Source organism: Erinaceus europaeus, chromosome 13 (assembly GCF_950295315.1).
Source record: "Erinaceus europaeus chromosome 13, mEriEur2.1, whole genome shotgun sequence".
Taxonomy (NCBI): Eukaryota; Metazoa; Chordata; class Mammalia; order Eulipotyphla; family Erinaceidae; genus Erinaceus; species Erinaceus europaeus.
In genome coordinates, this window is record NC_080174.1 from 51,857,785 (window position 1) to 51,880,617 (window position 22,833).

The following is a 22,833-nucleotide window of genomic DNA, read 5'->3' on the forward strand; positions in this document are numbered from 1 at the left end:
GGCATGGCTTCCCTGCCTCTTCCACATAAGGATCAGTAAAATCTTGTTTTAAAATAATATTTTATTGGAGTTGGTGTATTGCACCAAAGTAGAAGACTCTGGGGTGTGTGGGGGAGGGAGTTCAGGTCCTGGAACTTGATGGTAGAGGATCTAGTAGGGGTTGTACTGTTACATAGAAAACTGAGAAATGTTATGTATGTACAAACTATTGTATTTACTGTCTACTGTAAAACATTAATCCCCAATAAAGAAATAAAAATATTTTATTTATTTTAGGTAGAGACAGACAGAAGTTGAGAGGGAAGGAGGAGACAGAGAGACAGAGATACCTACAACACTGTTTCATCACTTGTGGAGCTTCCTCCTGCAGGTAGGGACTGGGGGCTTGAACCTGGATCCTTGTGCATTGCAATATGTGCACTCAGCCAGATGCGCCACCAGCCAGCCCCTAGTAAAAGCTTTTGATGATCATTTAACCTTGTGTGCCAGAAAGGATCAGAAAGGACTCTCTGTTTAGGGTAGGTCTAAAGTGGCAAAGACACAAAGTGAAAGAAGAGAAAAGAAAGAAAAGCTTATCTGGGGGGTGGGCCTATATGTACTACCTTATTTCATCCTCAGATAAAAATGAAGAGGCCGAGATGCAAACAAACAAACAAAGAAAAAAATCTAATAATATATCTGGGCTTACACAGTTGAATGGGACCAGAGGTGAGGTTTAAACCTAAGGACCCGACACCAAAGCTTTCCACTTGATCACACAGTGGGGCAGGAAAATAGTCCTCCCTGGCACTGACAGGCTCAAGTTGAGCACAGCAAAGCCCTGGGCTTCTCCAGGGAGTTCTAATTCAACTCTTCCAGCACTAGGTCTGCCCCGTTACCACTTACTGTTTGGCTTAAAGTAGGCTTCTGGAATTCATACACACCCAGATTCACACATAAGATTAAAGGCAAATGGCCAGAGAATAATTATCTGCTTCTGTGCCACCCATTAGTGCCAATAATTAACAGCTGATTTGATATTCTTGGCACAAATGGAAGGCAGAGTTTTGCTTTGTTTGGGCTGATACTAAAATACCTCTCCACCCTCCTCCTACTCCCTGATTCACTTGATCACTGGAGGGTCAGACAGTGGGGTCAGAAGTGAGCTGGAAGGGAAGGAGATGAGGGTGGAGAAGGAACTAAAATTTCTTAGATATCTAATATGTACCAGCTACCAAGATAAGAATTGTGATAGTTTCTCTAAATGATCATCCATCCTATGAGGTAGCTTTGACCATTCTTGTTTCACAAGTGAGCAGAAGTGAAGCTCAGAGAGGTAAAATAACTTACCCACAACCACAAGTTGATAGTCGTGAAATGTGGTCTTGAAGCCTAGATCTGCCTGACTCTAAGCCCATGTTCTATCACACTGACCCTTGGCAAAGATCTGGAAAACCCACCGTTACTAGTTAAGCACCTGATCTCCTTCCCAGCTCATCCTGGCACTGTGCCTAAAGCCAGGCTCCTGATTCAGCCACCCCTTCTTCCCAGAAGTTCAGGCTCCCACGAGCAGAAACAGCCCCCAGCTCCAGTCCCATTGTGCAGCCAATGACAATGAGAGCCAGGAGGCCCCTTCTTACCCACCACTTTCCTCTCCACCCCATGGGGTGCTGCCAGGTCAGCACAATGGAGCATTCTGTATCCAGAGGCTCTACTGGCGGCCCCCAGTCTTTTGCAGCCCCTTCAGACAATGGCAGCACCCAAAGGGCCTGATAGTCGATGACAAATGTATGTGAATGACCAGCTCACAGGAAGTGGCCTTCAATAGTCTGATAGCTTCCTGTATCCTGACATTGTGAAGGCCCACTTCCTGTGCTGTCTCTGAAAATATAGCTAGGCAGAGCTGGGGGTAGGGGCTGAGGCAGGGTTTCCCTGTCCACCCTATGCCAGACTCCCCACAGACGCCAGACTCCCCACAGAATTCAGTTCTCTCCTAAAGCTACCCAGGTTGGTCAACCTGATTTTTTTTTCTTTCTAAAACTGGACCTTGCACATGTTCAACTTTACTGGACCATTTTTTTCTTTCATTGTGTGTGTGTGTGTGTGTGTGTGTGTGTGTGTGTGTGTGTGTGTGTGTGTGTCTCTAAGAGACAGAGAGGTCATAGTAATTCACTTATGGTGCTTCAGTCTGGGCTGAGTTCTTGGCAAGGCACACACCATACCTGGTGAGCTAGCTCTCAAAACACAACTACCCCGACTTTCAACACCACCCCCACTGATTGCTGATTCAAGGGTGAATTCTCTGCTGGTCTCTGACTAGTCTCTCTACCTCTTAGCCAAACCCCACCCAAGCCCAATCAGAACAATAAGCCAAATCAGGACTATTTTTAAAGGTTCTACAGCCTTCCTTAGTCCCTCACCCCACCCCCAACTCCAGGATCTTAGGCCCTTCTGCTGAGAAAGGCTTTCCCATGTCTACTTGTATGCCTTACTAAACGCATTTCCCCGGTGTCAGCTGGTACTCATTGCAGTGATAACCTTCAGTCGGCTTACAAATGCTTATTTCATCACCCCTTCAACCTTATCTTCTGAGAGTGGATAGTCACAATTCCTTCAACTTCCTCCCTGTTCAAAAAAAAAAAGAAAGCACAGTAAGATAGCCAGGGAAGCAGAGAGGTCTCCTTCTTTGGGCTCTAGCAATGATCTGGAAGAGTCTCCTGGGTTGTGCCTCCTAGTATGTGCTAGTCCAAGAGATCAAAATAACCTCCCAATTAGCAGAAGGTGAGTCAGGTGGGAAGTTAATTATCTCGATGGGGGCAGGCACAAGGTTAAGAATTTTCCCTTAGGGTACCTGGCAAGTAAGGAGGAAATCTTTATGTAAGAGACAAGAACACCTATAGAGAACACATATTACTTTGCCGGTTCAAGCTCCCCGCACCAATGAAGGGGGGAGACTTCATGAGTAGTAAAACAGTGCTGCAGGTGTCATTCTTCATCTCTAAGCACCCCCTTACCTCTCAATTTCTCCATCTCTATCAGAAAAAAAAAAAAAGGAGTGTGGAAGGGAGAGAAAAAAAAAAAAAGGCTGCCAGGATCAGTGGATTACTTGTGTTGTGCAGGCACTGGGGCATTGGGGCATTGGGTCCCAGTGGTAACTGTGGTGGTAATTCAAAGATAAGGACACAGAACAGGTAGACCAGTGACCCAGGGTCATCCAGCAAACAAGAGGCAAAAAAGCCATACCTACTTATAGTGTAGTAAAAGTGGAGCCTAGTTTGGCTCTGGGAGACAGATTCAAGTATACGGGTTAAGGGAGGATACCATTTGCCTGCCCTTACTCTCACAGCCCCTTGTAGGGCTCTATTCCATATCCCAGATACTGAAATTCTCTCCCAGGTTTCTGACAGTGGAGAAGCTACCCCTCCAAGGGCACGGGCTGCAACCACCCTGCCAGCCTCGGGGTGTATTTTTTTCCCACTTTCAATAAAGCAGGCATTGAATCAGCCTCAGACCATGGTGGTGTATGAGGCTGGTGTAGGAAGCAGGCATAAGTCAAGAGGAGACAACCTATTCATTCCTGCTGAGTTACTGCAGGCCCCAGAGCTTCTGCTCAGCCAGTGAGGAGTCCCAGACCTGAGGAGAACAAAAGAAGTCTCTGGAGATGAAGGGGGGTGGGGTACTAGAAGAGGAAGCCCTCACCAACTTTCCCACCCTCCACCCTCCACTGTCACAGGAGAAAATTCAGAGGGGCTGCTTTCTTCACGAAGGTAGAAAGAGCTGTCAAGCCAGCAGAGCCAGGCTTCGCTCCCAAGTCACTTAAGGCAGCCTCAGCTTTGTCCAATAATTCCTGCTTTGAGGGATCTTGGGTGGCTTAAATGAGACATCAAAAACACCCAGCCCAAAGTTTAGCCTGAAGGAGCTGGATGAGTAGGGGTTTTCCTTCTCTGCTGGGATCTGTCCCCTTCAGGATTCTGGGAGGGCCACAGGAGAAAAGGCGGCTACCCTCCAGTCCCAATCCTGAGACGAAGCACTTTGCTCTGAAGCACCCTGTTGCCCCTGCTTCCCCTGGGAAAGGGGAGCTCCGGGCACAAGCAACCCTGGTTGCTGTCCCCAAAGGAGACACTGGACAGGGAGTTGGGGTACAGTTCTGAGCCCCAGAAAACTTCTGGGCCATCTTCCTGCCCTGCTGCTCAGCTTTTATAAAGAAATATATAGTAAAATAGATTAGCCCAGGAAGAAGGATGGTGGTATCTTTTCTAGACTAACAGCCTTAGCCAACCCAATCAAATAGGTGAATCTGGAAAAAATAATAAAAGTGATGTTTAAATTCTTGATATTATTTCTACCCTTTCCTACCTGGACGGGTACAGAGAATTACAGCACTGAACAAAAACAAGGGTGACACAGTGTCCCCCAATGGGGAGACCCTGAGGCCAAGGCCAGGCCTGGAACTACCGCCTTGCAAGAAGGAAGGGTGCGTCCAGGGACTGATAAAGCTGGGGAAGGACAGGACCTGTGCCTGGGGTCCTTCCTGACTGTTCTTTCACCTCACCGACCACAGGAATAATCAGCTCTTAGAACCTTCCTGAGTTTAGTTCCCTCCCAAAAGTCCTCTTGAGAAGAGGAGGAGCCAGCAGCAGCTTCCCTCCAGGACCCAGCAAGCAGCCAGGGAAGCCTGAGGAAGAGGGATCCCCTTGTCCACTGCTCTGGCTGCTGTGACTCCCCTTTCTGAGGGCAACCCAGTCCACACTCCTGGTCTGTCTATTGTGTTATTTTTATTTTTTAATCCCATGTTTTTAGGTAATAGTAATCCTTTAACACCCTGCATCCTATGCCCATACCTGCAGGTTAGACAGCAAACCCTATATATGCTTCTGATTTTTTTTTTACCTCAGGCCCTTCTATCTCAATCTGATAATTGCTTCTGCAGTATGTTCAATTTGTTCAGAAGCTAGATTAGAAATGCCAGAGTGGTGAGCATTATGGAGCAACCTTACACAAGTGAAAAATAAGAACTGGATTTCAGCCTCCTCCTTCCTTAGGGGTTAACCTCTGAGCACTACAGAAGTTCTTCAGCAGCAGTAAGTTGGACTAGGGGTGGTCTATTGCAGCAAGGTATTGTGTTATTATACCCTACTCCAGTCATGTGTTGAAACTTAACCTCCAGTACCTGGGAATGTCTCTGTATCTGGAGACAGAGTCTCTGGCAAGATGATGAAGTTAAAATAAGGCCAATAAAGTGGATCCTAATCCAGTTTGACTGGTATTCTTATTTTTTTATTTATTCCCTTTTGTTACCCTTGTTTTATTGTTGTTGTAGTTATTATTGTTGTCATCATTATTGGATAGGACAGAAAGAAATGGAGAGAGGAGGGGAAGACAGAGAGGGGGAGAGAAAAAGAGACACCTGCAAACCTGCTTCACCGCCTGTGAAGTGACTCCCCTGCAGGTGGGGAGCCGGGGGCTCAAACAGGGATCCTTATGCCAGTCCTTGCGCTTTGTGCCACCTGCGCTTAACCCACTACACTTAACCGCTGCGCTACCGCCCGACTCCCTTGACTGGTATTCTTGTAAGAGGAAGAGATGTGGACACAGGGATCACCAAGGGCACACATTCACAGAGGGACAACCTCGTGAAGAGGTGACAAGAGGGCCACCCATCCACCAGCCAAGGAGAGGTCTCAGAGGACACCCACCCTACCGGCATCTTGAACTAGGACTTCCAGCTTCCATAACTGTGGGGAAAATGCATTTGTTGTTTAAGTCACCCAGTCTGTGGGGTTTTATTACAACAGCTCTTGGAAACCAAGACACCTCCCCAGCCTTGTCTGGGGGTCCATGAGGAGGCCTGTGAAGGGTCTACTTACTCACACACTCCTAGCTGATGCTCACAGTCAGCTGGGGTTCCAAAGCCATAATAACCAGATAGCCCCACACCCAGCTCAGCCCTACCCCTTAGCACCAAGCTTCTAGTCTCCAGAATCCCCATCTTCCTGCAGGCCAATCAGGGAGTCAACCAACCCACGGCTGTGTGCATATTGGGAACCCAGCTGAAGCTGAGGCTGCTCAGAGACCCCGCAGCAGTGCTGAAGGGACTGGGGAGTAGAGGTGGCAGAGAAGCAAAGCACATAGCCTTAGGGCCTTGGGGCTGAGGATTAGAATGCGCTCACCACTCCTCTGCCCTCTGCACCACAGCATTACAGTACACCTGTTTCCTCTATATTCTAGCACTTCCTCTGCTCATGCTAGAATCTAGGGTTAAAATATAGATTGATGCATAGGGTAGAAAATCTACTAATCAAAAACAGCCCCCCCAAAAAAAAACTTTCCCTAAATGCTAACTACATGTAAATTTATTTCAAAAGTGTTGCATGTGTTTTCTTCGGTTTATTTTGTCCTCTGAGGCCTCATACCTGGATGATTCCACTGCTCCCAATTGACTTTTTTTTTTTTTAAGATCAGGGTATTTGTTTATTTACCTCCAGGGTTATTGCTGGGGCTCAGTGCCTGCACTACAAATCCACTGCTCCTGGAGGCTATTTTTTACCCCTTTTGTTGCTCTTTGTTGTTTTTTATCATTATTGTGGTTATTACTGTTGTTGTTATTGATGTCGTTGTTGTTGGATAGGACAGAGAGAAATGGAGAGAGAAGGGGAAGACAGAGAGAGAAGGACAGACACCTGCAGACCTGCTTCACCACTGGTGAAGTGATCTTCCTGCAGGTGGGGAGCCAGGGACTTGAACCAGTATCCTTACACTGGTCCTTGTGCTTTGTGCCATGTGCGCTTAACCCGCTGCACTACCACCCGACTCCCAACTGTTTGGTGTTTTTTTTAATATTTATTTATTTATTTAATTCCCTTTTGTTGCCCTTGTTTTATTGTTGTAGTTATTGTTGTTGTTATTGATGTCATCATTGTTGGATAGGACAGAGAGAAATGGAGAGAGGAGGGGAAGACAGAGAAGGGGAGAAAAAGATAGACACCTGCAGACCTGTTTCACCACCTGTGAATCGACTCCCCTGCAGGTGAGGAGCCAGGGGCTTGAACCGGGATCCTTATGCCGGTCCCTGCGCTTTGCGCCACGTGCACTTAACCCGCTGCACTACCACCTGACTCCCCCCAACTATTTTTGTTGTTGTTGTTTTTGTTTTTAATTTCAGAAAGAGGAAGAGACAGGTAGGAGAGATACCACAGCACTGCTCCACCACTCATGGAGCTCCCCCCTAATGCTTTGCATGGTGCTCCCTGGACCTCACTCATGCCAAATGTGCACTCTACCTGGTGAGCTGTCTCCCAGCCCACGTGTTTTCTGGCACATGAGATTGAAACACTGAGGGGCCAGATGGTGGTGCACATGGTTGAGCACCAGTTACAACGCACAGGGAGCCAAATACACACTGGGGTTCAAGCCGCCAGTTGCCACCTGCAGGGGTGTTGGAAATACATGGTGACACTTTATTGACTGTCAGCAAAAGGAAGGCTTGTCTGACTGGCATAAGGCTAACGCCATCAGCATATGATGATGTCACAGACTGAAGGTGTTTGAGGACAGGTCTGGCATAAATGCAGCTCTCTTTTTGCTCTCTCCCACTTGCTACCCATGGTCCCTGGTCTGCCGTCGCTGCTTCTCCTGGGACCCGTGAGTCGTGAAAGCTGAATGCCGGTGAGCAGTGTTTAAGGACACATGCCTCATGCTGAATGGCTGGCTGGTCTTTTCTCTTTTCTTTATTTCCCTGCTGCAGTTTTTAAGAACTTAATAAATCTGCCAATTTTATAAACCCCACAAAAAGAGCTTTTTAAAATGTTTTCAGTACAGAGGGAAAGCTTCGCAAGTGTTGGCAGGTGTCTCTTCCTCTGTCTTCCCCCTTCCCTCTCAATTTCTGTCTCTATCAAATAAAGAAAATATTTAAAAGAAAAGAAGACCAAAACACTGAGAAGTTAAGTAAGTTGGCAAAAGCCAGATAGCTACAAGTGGCAGTGCTGAGGCCAGGTGGTGGTGAAAATGGCAGAGCACACACATTACCATAAAAGAGGGCCGGGATTCAACTCCCCAGCCCCACCTACAGGGGAGAACTTGAGTAGTGGAGCAATACTGCAGGTGTCTCTCTTCTCCCTCTCTCTCTCTCTCCCTCCCTGTCCCTCTTCCTCTCTTATCCTTTATCAAAGAAAAGGGAAGAAAGAAAAATAAACAGCCTCTGGTAATATTGGAGCCCTGCAGGTACTGAGTCCCAATGATAATCCTGGTGGCAAAAAACAGTAAGTGACAGTGTTGGAATTCAAACCCAGTCTCACTCCTCCAGAGCCTCATTTTTTTGGAGGGTGAAAGGGGAGCTGGGACCTGAGTCCTCCCTGTGCACAGCAGATGGAGTTAAGAGTCAGCCAAGGACACGGTCTTATCGAGAATAGCAGCTTAACAAGCTACCTTGTCAGTAGACCAAATTACAAACACACAGGATTCATCTGTGGGAAAGACTGTGACCTCCTAGCCTTCACCACGTGAGGAAAACAGCTTGGGGAGCATCAAAGAGACAGAACTACTCCAGAGGTTTATCTTTGTGCACTGGGAAAATGAAACCGGGAAGGCGGCAGGAAAAGCGAGCTGCAGCCTCGGCTGGAATGAAAACACGTGAGCAGCCAGCAGAGGGGCTGTGGCTGTGCCCCGTGGCCTGCAGACACTCACGGGTGTTTCCCCTCATCAAGTCAGCTGTCTGCCAGCCAGCAGTCCTTGGTGCGTTCGGTGTGATGACAAGATGCAAACTGGGAAGGGAAGCGGGGTATGGGGTGGCAACCAGCCCAGCTCTGCCAAGAATTGCCTGTTATCTTGGGTGAGCCACTTCCCGCTAGGGGACTCATCCTCTTTGTGAGTGTAAAAATGCTCATCTTCCTTCTGTTTGAACTCCTTGGACATGGGGGACAAAAGACAAGGTTGCTCCATGTAAGTTTACAGTCACTCCTTGATGAGATGAGGAAACAAAAGTCTGCCTGTCTCATCTCCAAGGCTTGCCACCTCCCTCACAAGCACCCACACGTCAGCCAGAAGTAGCAGTTCCCCCAGGCTCCTTGGCATGCTCACACCTTCCAGGGTTTCCACAGTCCACAGGACTGGCCGAGGGAAAGCCCCACCTGGTGGCAGCATGAGCGGCTCCCTGGGTCCCTTGGAGTGTTCCCACCTGCCCTGCTGAGCTGCTGCAGAGCTTTGATCGCTGCTACATGAAGGGTTTCCTGAATGCTTTCCTGAGGACATTGTTCCCCACTACAGAGTCATCAGGGTCAAATTCATCATGGGCTATGCTGGTCCAGGTCCTACCCAGAGGGGAAAGCCAGCCCTCTGCCCATGCCCCACAGCCCCTGGGAAAAGCAAGCAGGCCTGCAGCTGCTTTTGGTTGCGCTCCTCTCCAGACTCGGGCAAGAGAAAGTTGGAGCAAAACACAGCTGCCACTAGTTTAAGGCTACCAGACCTTAAGCTGGTGGCTCCCTATCTTTCCAAGAGGTTCTTCTCCACATCTAATCCTAGTACCTTCTCCATCCCAAAATCAAAGTCAGGGACCTCTTTTTTAAATTTTTTTAAAAATATTTATTAATTTTCCTTTCTGCTGCCCTTGTTGTGGTTACTGATGTCGTTCTTGTTGGGTAGGACAGAGAGAAATGGAGAGAGGAGGCGAAGAAAGAGGGGGGAGAGAAAGACAGACACCTGCAGACCTGCTTCAACGCCTGTGAAGTGACTCCCCTGAAGGTGGGGAGCCGGGGGCTCGAACCAGGATCCTTACGCTGGTCACCAGGATGTGAACAGACATTAGGGACTTAAGAAATGGTAAAAACTAGGTCCTAGGGAGGAGTGATGGGAGGGAACCTGAAGCAAGATGATGAAAGAGTTTGATGATGAGAGGAGGCTAAGTTTAGGCAGTGATTTCAAAGATTTAGAAACAAACTACTAGTAGAGATGGGAACAATTTTCAGGAAGAGACCCAAAGCTGAGGCAGGCAATGATGAGGGCTACAGCAAGGGAATGAGATAGAGGAGAGGATGGATTCCAGATAAAGTCACCAAGGATTGGCTGGTGGGGTGGGGTGGGGAGGTAGCTGGGACTGGGGAGGGTCAACTATGGCTAGAGAAACAGGATGGAGAAGACAGAGTCCATGGCAATCCTAATCTTCCCAGGAATTATCTCTATTTACAGAGGATGCTTAGAGATCTTGACCAACTGTTCTAATCATACAATTTGACTACAGAGTTAAGTATCAAACACAGACCAGCACTTCCCCCCCATCACAATGTGAGTGAAAGCTAGACAGAAGTAACATAAATTGTGGCCCGGGAGGTGGCGCAATGGTAAAGCTTTGAACTCTCAAGCAAGAGGTCCCGAGTTCGATCCCCGGCAGCACATGTGCCAGAGTGATGTCGGGTTCTTTCTCTCTCCCCCATCTTTCTCATAAATAAATATTAAAAAAAAAAGTAACGTAAGTTGTTTTGGAGACTTAACTGGAATGCAGAAGGAAATCCATAAGATCTCGACATCTGCAAGTCTTCACAGTGTACAGCTGCTAGTTCAAGCCACCAAAGAGGCCAAAACTGTCCAGCAAGAAGTCAAGACTGAAGCTGGAAGAACACGTTTAAGACAGGAGGGGACAGTGCCAAGGGGGAGTCAAAACAAAGGTGGAATTACAAGGGGCTGGCTAGTGTCAAACCTGGTAGATGACACAAGTTACTATGCTCAAGGATCCAGGTTCAAGCCCCTAGGAGCTCCACAAGCAGTGAAGTAGTGCTGTCAGTCTATCAGTCTCTCTCTCTCTCTCTCTCTCTCTCTCTCACTATTTCTGTTCCTATTAGAAAAGAGAAAAGAAAAATGGCCATCAGAGCAGTGGATTCTTAGTTCAGTTACAAAGCACCAGCAATAAACCTGGTGGCAAAAAGAAAAAAGAGAGAATTCCAGTGTACCACCACCTTTTACACCCCCCATTTCCATTCAAGCAAAAAGCTAGTTGATGACTAAGACCAAAATAAGATTTGCAATTATAAACCCCTTTATGCCAAACAACCTCATCACTCACTGTAGAGGTAGCAAACAAGGAGCTAGGGACTATGAAGAAAGATATCAGGTTGCAAGGGTGGGACTGGGGAACTTGAAAAACTTGATTAAAAAAAATCAGACTGGGTGGTGGTGCACCTGGTTGAGCGCACATATTACAACACACAAGGACACAGGTTCGAGTCCCTGGTCCCCACCTGAAGGGGGAAAACTTTGCAAATGGTAAAGTATTGCTGCAGGTGTCTCTCTGTCTCTCACCTCTATCTCTCCCTCTTGATTTCTGACTGTTTCTATCCAACATATAAAGATAATTAAAAAAAAAATTTTTTTTAATCCCTTTTCCACCCTAACCTCCCTGGGCAGATGACCTCACCATGTGCCCCGGGACTTCACCTCCCCAGAGCCCTATCCTACTAGGGAAAGACAGAAATAGGTTGGGGGTATAGATCCACCTGCCAATGCCCATGTCCAGTGGAGAAGCAATTACAGAAGCCGGGCCTCCCACCTTCTGAACCTCATAAAGAATTTTGGTCTAGGCAGAGCTATGAGCAGCAGCAGATCGCTTTCTCTCCTCTCCTTTCCTCTCCTCTCCCAGATCAACTAGGAATACCAAAGGAGACCACCTGGGACTGAAACAAGACAGTACTAGAATGACCACAGGAACCCAGTAAATCACCAGTGAGTACAAACACGTGTGGCTGGTGACAGAGAGGAGAGAGGAGCCTAAGGAGAGATTAAGTGACTGCTAACAGTCCAGCAGTTTATCAATTGAGACACCACCTCCAGTGTGCTCCACCAACAAGGGGACAGCTGATGGGAGGAGAGGACTCCCCAGAGACTCACCAAGTGCAACTTCTTGAGTCACCATTGCTACTGCCCTCAGAATCTGGAGCAGCGACAGGGAGGGACACCAGGGGACAGAGATCTAACCGGGAAACTCAGGAGAAGACCTATACCTCGGTGGCATAGCTGAGGGGCTGTGAAAGTCTCTTTGCATAACCACTGGATTATCTCTGCCACACCCTGCTTTATCTCTTGGTCAGGAGTCAGTGATTAACCTAAGAAGCCTATTGATAGTTTAAAAGCCCTCAGGCTCCCATAGCCTACAGGGAAGAAAAAAGAAAAAAAAAAGAGGCTTTTAAATCACTGAGCTCCAACTCAGGGATTGAAAAAACTGTTAACTTCCAACACTGAGAATCCTTTAATTAACTTACTTAGTCACAAGTCAATCCAGGCAATAGTGATCAATAATTTGAAAAGTACTGATAAAGGGAACTCATAACATAATATATAAAATGTTTAAAACAACAAGAAAAAATATTGGAGAATCGAACCAGGACAAGAGTCCAGCTAAAAGTCCTCCAGAGGGTGAAGCACAAAATAACGAGTTCAACATCCAAACATTAGCTAAGGAAATAATAACAGGAGTGAGTAAAGAATTTGAAAAATTATAATCAGAAATGCAGGAACAACAAATGAGAATATGGAAGAAAATACTAATTATCTCATGGTTATTAGAGAGCTGAAAGCTGAAATCATTGAGCTAAGAATACAACTAGCTGAACAAGCTAAAACAGTATCAGAGCAGGGCAACAAAATAGATGAACTCCAGAAAACAGTAGAGGGCAGAGAGAATAGAATCTATGAGGCTGAAGACAGAATTAGCAAGATTGAGGATGAATTAGAGACAACTAAAAAAGAAGTAAGAGATCTCAAAAAGAGATTAAGAGATGCTGAAAACAACAGCAGAGTCCTATGGGATGACTTCAAAAGAAACAATATATGCATTCTTGGCATACCAGAGGAAAAAAGAGAAGGAGAGGAAGAAAGCATTTTCCAGGCCATAATAGCTGATAACTTCTCTAGTCTAGACAACATCAAAGACATAAAGATTCAAGAAGCCCAGAGGGTCCCAAACAGAATTAACCCCGAACTAAAGACACCAAGGCAAATCATACATAGAATGGAAAGGAATAAGGATAAAGAAAGGATCCTGAAGGCTGCAAGAGAAAAACAAAGAGTCATCTACAAAGAAAAACCCATAAGATTAGCAGCAGACTTCTCCATACAAACACTACAGGCCAGAAGAGAATGGCAAGATATCTATCGAGTGCTCAATGAGAAACGCTTTCAGCCAAGAATTCTATATCCTGCTAGACTGTCATTCAGACTAGATGGAGGTATCAAAACCTTCTCAGACAAGCAACAGTTGAAGGAATCAACCATCACCAAGCCTGCCCTGAAAGAAGTTCTGAAAGGTCTCCTACAAACAACCAAACCACCACAAATAGGACATATATCAAAACACTCTAAAACTCTACAAGAATGGCGTTAAAATATCTTCAATCTTTGATATCAGTAAATGTCAATGGCCTGAATTCACCTATTAAAAGACACAGAGTAGGAAAATGGATCATAAAACACAACCCAACAATATGCTGTCTACAGGAAACCCACCTAACTCAACAAGACAAACACAGACTTAAAGTGAAAGGATGGAAAACTATCATACAAGCCAATGGCCCACAAAAAGGGGCAGGAACAGCTATTCTCATATCTGACATGATAGACTTTAAAATAGATAAGATTAAAAAAGATAGGAATGGACACTACTTAATGCTCAGAGGATCAGTCAATCAAGAGGACTTAACAATTATTAACATCTATGCACCCAATGAGAAGCCATCTAAATACATCAAACTTCTACTGAAAGAGCTACAGCAATATATTAACAGCAACACAATCATAGTAGGGGACTTCAACACCCCACTCTCTCAACTTGACAGATCATCCAGGCAGAAATCAATAAAGACATAAGGGAGCTAAATGAAGAGATAGATAAACTAGAACTATTGGACATTTTCAGAGTCATTCATCCCAAGAAACTGGAATACACATTTTATTCAAATCCACATGGGGCATTCTCAAGGATAGACCATATGTTAGGCCACAAAGAAAGCATCAGCAAATTCAAGAGCATTGAAATCATCCCAAGCATCTTCTCAGACCACAGTGGAATTAAACTAACACTTAACAATCAAACAAAGATTAGTAACAGTCCCAAAATGTGGAAGCTCAACAGTACACTTCTTAACAACTTCTGGGTCAAAGAGGAAATCAAGGAAGAAATCAAAATGTTTCGAGAGTTCAATGAAAATGATGACACAAGCTATCAAAATATTTGGGACACAGCTAAGGCAGTCCTAAGAGGGAAGTTCATAGCTATACAAGCACACATTAGGAAACAAGAAAAGGCACAAATAAACAGCCTGATTGCACATCTTCAAGACGTAGAAGAAAAACAAGAAAGGAACCCTAAAGCAACCAGAAGGACAGAAATCACTAAAGTTAGGGCAGAAATAAATAACATTGAGAATAGGAAAACCACACAAAAGATCAATGAAAGTAAATGTTGGTTCTTCGAAAGAGTAAACAAAATCGACAGACCTTTAGCCATACTCACAAAACAAAAAATGGAGAAGACCCAAATAAATTGGATATTAAATGAAAGAGGTGATATCACAACAGATACCGCAGAAATTCAACATATCATTCGAGGCTTCTATGAACAACTATATGCCACCAAGCTAGAGAACCTGGAAGAAATGGACGATTTCCTAGATACCTACCAACTTCCAAAACTAACTAAAGAGGAAGTAGATAACATGAACAGGCCCTTCACAGCTAATGAAAGTGAAACAGTTATCAAAAATCTCCCCAACAATAAAAGTCCTGGACCAGATGGTTTTACAAATGAATTCTACAAAACCTTCAAAGAAGAACTAATACCTCTACTTCTAAAAGTCTTCCAGAAGTTTGAAGACATTGGAATACTCCCTGCCAGCTTCTATGAAGCCAACATCACCCTGATACCAAAAGCAGACAGGGACACAACCAAAAAAGAAAACTACAGACCAATATCTCTGATGAACATAGATGTGAAAATATTGAAAATTCTAGCCAACCGGATACAGCAGTATATCAAAAAGATTGTTCATCATGACCAAGTGGGGTTTATACCAGGCAAGCAAGGTTGGTTTAATATACGTAAATCAAACAATGTGATCCACCATATCAACAAAAGCAAGACCAAAAACCACATGGTCATATCAATAGATGCAGAGAAAGCCTTTGACAAAATACAATATCCCTTTATGATCAAAACACTACAAAAAATGGGAATAGATGGAAAATTCCTGAAGATAGTGGAGTCTATATATAGCAAACCTACAGCCAACATCATACTCCATGGTGAAAAACTGGAAGCATTTCCACTCAGATCAGGTACTAGACAGGGCTGCCCACTATCACCATTGCTATTCAACATAGTGTTGGAAGCTCTTGCCATAGCAATCAGGTAGGAGCAAGGAATTAAAGGGATACAGATTGGAAGAGAAGAAGTCAAACTCTCCTTATTTGCAGATGACATGATAGTAAACATGGAAAAACCTATGGAATCCAGCAAGAAGCTTTTGGAAATCATCAGGCAATACAGTAAGGTGTCAGGCTACAAAATTAACATTCAAAAGTCAGTGGCATTCCTCTATGCAAACACTAAGTTAGAAGAAATTGAAATCCAGAAATCAATTCCTTTTTCTCTAGCAACAAAAACAATAAAATATCTAGGAGTAAACCTAACTAAAGAAGTGAAAGACTTGTATACTGAAAATTATGAGTCACTACTCAAAGAAATTGAAAAAGACACAAAGAAGTGGAAAGATATTCCATGTTCATGGGTTGGAAGAATAAACATCATTAAAATGAATATACTACCCATAGCCATCTACAAATTTAATACTATCCCCATCAAGATCCTAAGCACATTTTTTAGGAGAATAGAACAAATGCTACAAATGTTTATCTGGAACCAGAAAAGACCTAGAATTGCCAAAACAATCTTGAGAAAAAAGAACAGAACCGGAGGCATCACACTCCCAGATCTCAAACTGTATTATAGGGCCATTGTCATCAAACTGCTTGCTACTGGAACATGAATAGACACACTGACCAGTGGAATAGAATTGAGAGCCCAGAAATGAGGCCCCATACCTATGGACATTTAATCTTTGACAAAGGTGCCCAGACTATTAAATGGGGAAAGCAGAGTCTCTTCAACAAATGGTGTTAGAAACAATGGGTTGAAACATGCAGAAGAATGAAACTGAATCACTGTATTTCACCAAATACAAAAGTAAATTCCAAGTGGATCAAGGACTTGGATGTTAGACCAGAAACTATCAAATACTTAGAGGAAAATATTGGCAGAACTCTTTTCCACATACATTTTAAAGACATTTTCAATGAAACGAATCCAATTACAAAGAAGACTAAGGCAAGTATAAACCTATGGGACTACATCAAATTAAAAAGCTTCTTCACAGCAAAAGAAACCACTACCCAAACCAAGAGACTCCTCACATGTTGTATGCTTTACATTGGGTTCTAGTTCTCCCCCGCCAAGAGAATTGGATCAGTCCAGTTAGATTTCGTGGGCCCGCTTGGCCCTGCCCCAAGGAACCCCAAGAGAGGGTTCCTGAGTTCCAGAAAGAGAGTGAGAGAGTCCCACTGTTGGAGAGTTGAAGAGTTCCAGAGTTCTGGAGTTGGAGAGGGACAGAGTGAGAGAGAGTGTTTGCTACACCGCAAAGAGACAGCAGAGTTCTGTTTGGTGATTAGTTTGTCTTAGTTTATGAATCGTTGTTCCTGAATAAAGAAATACAGCTTCCCTGCCCAGCCGTTGTCTCTGCGTCTCTGTTACCCGCCGTGAAGCTAGCCCGGCCAGCTGGAGCCGTCCGAATTTTAACAACACTCACAGAATGGGAGAAGATCTTTACATGCCATACATTAGATAAGAGTTTAATAACCAACATATATAAAGAGCTTGCCAAACTCAACAACAAGACAACAAATAACCCCATCCAAATAATCGGGGGAGGACTTGGACAGAATATTCACCACAGAAGAGATCCAAAGGCCGAGAAACATATGAAAAAATGCTCCAAGTCTCTGATTGTCAGAGAAATGCAAATCAAGACAACAATGAGATACCACTTCACTCCTGTGAGAATGTCATACATCAGAAAAGGTAACAGCAGCAAATGCTGGAGAGGGTGTGGGGTCAAAGGAACCCTCCTACACTGCTGGTGGGAATGTCAATTGGTCCAACCTCTGTGGAGAACAGTCTGGAGAACTCTCAGAAGGCTAGAAATGGATCTACCTATGACCCTGCAATTCCTCTCCTGGGGATATATCCTAAGGAACCCAACACATCCATCCAAAAAGATCAATGTACACATATGTTCTTGGCAGCACACTTTGTAATAGCCAAAACCTGGAAGCAACCCAGGTGTCCAACAACAGATGAGTGGCTGAGCAAGTTGTGGTATATATACACAATGGAATACTACTCAGCTGTAAAAAAAATGGTGACTTCACCGTTTTCAGTCTATCTTGGATGGACCTTGAAAAATTCATGTTAAGTGAAATAAGTCAGAAACAGAAGGATGAATATGGGATGATCTTACTCTCAGGCCGAAGTTGAAAAACAAGATCAGAAACGAAAACACAAGTAGAACCTGAAATGTAATTGGCATATCACACCAAAGACTCTGGGGTGGGTGGGTGGGGAGAATACCATGAAGGATGATAGATGACATAGTGGGGGTTGTACTGTTAAATGGGAAACTGGGGAATGTTATGCATGTACAAACTATTTTATTTACTGTTGAATGTAAAACATTAATTGCCCAACTATGAAAAAAAAAAAAGAATTTTGGTCCATACTCCAAGAGGGCTTGGGGGGGTGTCAGTCCTCACCCAACTAAAACTCACGACTACCTTGGCAGCTATTTTTTATTTGATAGAACAGAGCGGGAGGGGCTAGGGAGAAACACCTGTAGTCCTGTTCCACTGCTCATGAAGTCACCTTCACCCCTAAAGGTGGAGACCAGGTACTTGAACCCAAGTCCTTGTGCATTGTAACACATGCACTCAACCAGGTGTGCCACCGCCTGGCCCCTTTGCCTTTACTTTTAAACTGATTTACCCCAAAGATTTTGATTTAGAAAACACTTTAAGCAACACTGTACAGGAAAAGAACAAAATAACTTTTATTACTTCACTACTCAGACTGGCATTACCATGGCCATTCATGTAAGAAATGTATCTAGGACTGGCACGTTTTCTAAGGACTCTTGAAGCAGGTTCCTCACTGTCTATACATTATTAGCAGCAATCACATTAGTATCCCCACTCTGCAGGTATGGAAACCAAAGCCAGAAGAGAAGGGGCACATTCCAGCTCACCCAGGGCTCTTTGCTCTGCCCACTCTCCCGATCCAGCACACTCACAGGCATTCTGGAGCGCTCTGTTCTCTACTTCTTGTCTCTGACCTTGCAGGTGGAATTCAGAAAACTTAATACAGATCTGAAGCCTACACTCCCCGCCCCCCCCCCAGCCCCCAACCAGATGGGATAGTTGCTATTTGGTCAATTAGGTTTGTTGGTTTGTATATTTGGCAGAAGATAGAGAAACTGAGTGGGAATGGAAGACAGAGGGAGGAAGAGAAAGAGAGAGAGAGAGAGAGATCTGCAGCACTGCTTCACCACTAGAGAAGCTCTCCCCACCCCAACCACAGGTGGGGACAGGGGGCGAGAACCCAGGTCCATGTTCATGTGTGCACTTAGCCCAGGTCCAGTTGGTTGGTTTTGGGTGGGGTTTTCTGTTATTTGTTTCTGTTTATATTTTATTTTGATAAGCAAGATTTACTTTATTAAAGGTAGAACAAGAAGAAGGAAAAATCAAGATTATAGATGAGAACTGTCAAATATTTTTTACAGTCCATACTTTTAACTAGGCAAGACAATTATTTCTTTTCCCTCTCAAGCCCATCCCCTGTATTTCTGCACACAAACATTTTTAAAGGAATCGGGAAAGGCAATACCACCCCAACTCCTTAGGGAGGGCGTCCCAGGAAGGCTGCACACCAAGAGCCCAGAATGGTTCTTATGCAAGAGTCCTTCCTTAGTGATTCCTAAGAAGCCCTCAAACACCAAGCCAGTGGGGATCCCTCTCCCATCCAGCCCTCCACTGACTTTTTTTGTTTTTGTTTTTAATCAGAGTACTGCTCACCTCTGGCTTATGCTGGTATGTGGGATTGAACCTGGGACATCACGGCCTCAGGTATTAGAGTCTGTTTTTGTAACCATTATGCTATCTCTCCCATCCCACCACCCCCACTAATATCTTAATGTCACTAGAATCACAAAGATACATGTAACTAACAACTGCAGGAAATGTAGGTATATTCTACCCTAAGATTAAAGCAGCTAGCATTTATTGGGAACCTGCTAGTTGCCATGAACTCTGCTAAAAATTTTACAAATGTCTCAACAACCTAGCCAAGTCGGTATTGTTATCCATGTTCTACAGATGAGGACAATGAGGCTCAGGAAGACTAAGTGCTATGTTCACAGTCATGTAGCTAGTGGTTGCGGCAGAATCCAAAACTCAAGACACTAGATGCGGCTTTATTTTTACTCTATCACACTTCCCTGGCTCAAAGAACTCTGCAGGTAAGATACTTGACTTACACCAAAGTGATTAAGGAAAAGTGGGTTGACAGAAGTTTTTCCATTTTCACTGCCCAGTTCTCAAGTGAATCTGGTGAGGCTAAGCCCCAAGTTGTTTCTCTCGGCCCACTGCCGTCCCAGCAGCCCCACCAGCCCAGGGCCTGGGATGTTGACTAGAGTCAAAGGGCCCCGTGAAGGCTTGTCCTGGCAGCTGCCCAGCTGACTAGTGCTAACACAGCAACAGGCACAGGAAAGGATCTAGAGAGAGTGGAAAAGCACCAGACAGTGGGCTGCTGAGGGCAGGAGCGATTCCTGCTAAACTCGGACAGGATAACCTGCTCTAAAGCCACCACCACCAATGGGCCGCAGAGATTGCGGGTAGGGGGAAGTGCAAGCCAAAAGCCGCAAGGACATACACTTGCTGATGTGTTTCAGTGAACTGTGACTCTTTGGTCAGTCCAAAAGAGGGTCACATACCTCCAAGGTTAATCAGCCAGCATGGAAGAAAACCAGTCTGTGCCCTGGTTCTTCCGACCATTGTCACCTACCTTTACCCACACGCACAGAAATGCTCCACTTAATGTCTCCTGAACAGAGGCAAGAAAACAAACATTACCTGGTGGCTCTGTCGCAGTAGCAAGCCTCAGCCAGCCTGTGGGAAAGCAAGCGAGCTGAGAACATTAACAGACTTGCTGGAGGCAGAAATCCAGCAAGGGCATACCCCAGAAATAAAATTATTTGAAAGGGGGCACAAAGTAAGACTGGAAGAAGGGGGCTGCTTGGATTTAAAAAGACAGGGCTTCCCCAGTAATTCTAAAATATCTGAAAATACAAAACTGTCTGTGGGAAAACCATGGTTCTATTTCTGTAGGCTTGCTGTTCAAAAGTACATTACTTTTGAATGTGTACAGGGAAACCAAAAATGTTTCCAGGGAAACTAATCCCAGATCTACTTCACCACAAATTCTTTATATATATATTCTAAGAATATATAATTATTGACAGGGACAGTTTGAAAGGTTTCAACTGCCAGCCACTGGGTCAAATTAACTACATAGATCTGTTAACATACTTCAAATTTAATTTACTGTGAATATTTAAAAATAATAATTCTTGACCTGAGAGCTGGCATAGTAGATAAAACACTGGACTTTAGGGAGTCAGATGGTAGCGGGTTAAGTGTAGGTGGTTCAAAGCACAAGGACCAGTGGAAGGATCTCAGTTCGAGTCTCCGGCTCCCCACCTGCAAGGGAGTCGCTTCGCAAGCGGTGAAGCAGGTCTGCAGATGTCTATCTTTCTCTCTCCCTGTTTTCCCCTCCTCTCTCCATTTCTCTCTGTCCTATCCAACAATGACAACAACAATAACTACAACAATAGAAAACAACAAGGGCAACAAAAGGGAATAAATAAATATATATAAAAAATCACATTGGACTTTAAAGCATAAGGTGCTAAGTAAGTTCAATCTTCAGCATCCCATGTGCCAGAGTGATGCCCTGGTTTTCTCTCATTATTAAATAAATCTCTTTTAAAAAATCACAAAGTTCCAGGAGTCGGGCTGTAGCGCAGCGGGTTAAGCGCAGGTGGCGCAAAGCACAAGGACCGGCATAAGGATCCCGGTTCGAACCCCGGTTCCCCACCTGCAGGGGAGTCGCTTCACAGGCGGTGAAGCAGGTCTGCAGGTGTCTATCTTTCTCTCCTCCTTTCTGTCTTCCCCTCCTCTCTCCATTTCTCTCTGTCCTATCCAACAACGACAACAACAATAATAACTACAACAATAAAACAACAAGGGCAACAAAAGGGAATAGATAAATAAAATAAATATTTTTTTAAAAAATCACAGAGTTCCACACAAAATATCTATACAAGTCCGAATTTCAAGCATCATTTGGGACAGAAAAAAAAAAATCCTAAATTAAAACATTTTTTTAAAAAGTGATGTCAATCACCCAGCTCTCGGTTTTCTTGCAACAAGTCACGAAAGATGAGTGTACAAGTAAGGTCAAGATCAAGGAGAGATTGTCCTAAATCTTTCCATCTGTTGAACCTGTGGTTAAAGGTGACAAAAAAAAGTCTCAAGAAGAGCCACCAAGTGAGATTATGAACATTAAACAGACCAGAGAATCAAGGAGGAGCACCTGGAGATCAAATCAAGGTGAGCTGAGGTTGAAGGAATATTTCGTGTTTCACTTACAATGTTATACTAGTAACACAGATAAATGCAGTAGTCCCTGAAAATAGGCTGGACACCTACTTGATAAGGGGAAAGTAATCTGCAGCCTTAAAGAAAAGTCTGGGGTGGGGTGGGGTGGGGTGGCCGGTGGCACCAGGTTAAGCACACATAGTACTAAGCGCAAGGATCCCAGTTCGTGCACCCCCCCACAACTGCAAGGGTGTCGCTTCACAGGTGGTGAAGCAGGTCTACAGGTGTTTTTCTCTCTCCCTGTCTTCCTCTCCCCTCTCAATTTCTCTCTGTCCTATGCAAATAAAGAAATGGCCTCCAGGAGCAGTGGATTCCTAGTGCAGTCACCTAGCCGCAACGATAACCTGGAGACAAAAAAAAAAAAAAAAAACCCTGGTGTCGCTGGCAGCCAGGACAAACTGAAAGAGGTTCAAGAGCCACTGCCCCCTGTAGGCAGTCCTGTGGTTTCTAGTTTGGGTCTGGCCGCCTTATGTACGCCACGTGACTGACCCCTGGAGGCATCTACTTGGGGCTCCTAGTTAAAACCAGTGTAGGGGCTTGGTCAAGCTCAGCACTGCCACTGGGCGGCAGCACCGGTCCGTCAGTGAGACTTGCACAACAGCAGGAGCCTGTAAGCAAACTGTGCTTGGCAAGTTTTTCCTTCAGTCACTCCCAGGGACAAACAGCAGCTCACTTTGCCTAGTCGCCGCTGAAGGGAAGCCACAGGCAGCCTGCTCCTTCCTTTCCTGGCCACCAGCTTCCACATCTTCCCTGCTTCTCCACTAGCATCTCTATCTGTTGAGGAATTATACCTTCACTCACCACCAAGTCTCAAACCCTAAGCAGCAAGACAAACATTATTCATAAAAGCAATTCTACACCAACCACTCATTACACCAATAAAGTTAAATATCAGCTTCATGCAGCAACAGGTTCTGAGGCCTCTGCTCTCACCGCTCCCAACCCCCAACTTCACTAGTAACGACTTCAGTGGTAGCAAATAGTTTAAACTCTTACCCTTAGGGGAAAGACAATACTCTAAATTTAGAAAGATTTTACAAGCCTTTTGTTCTCATG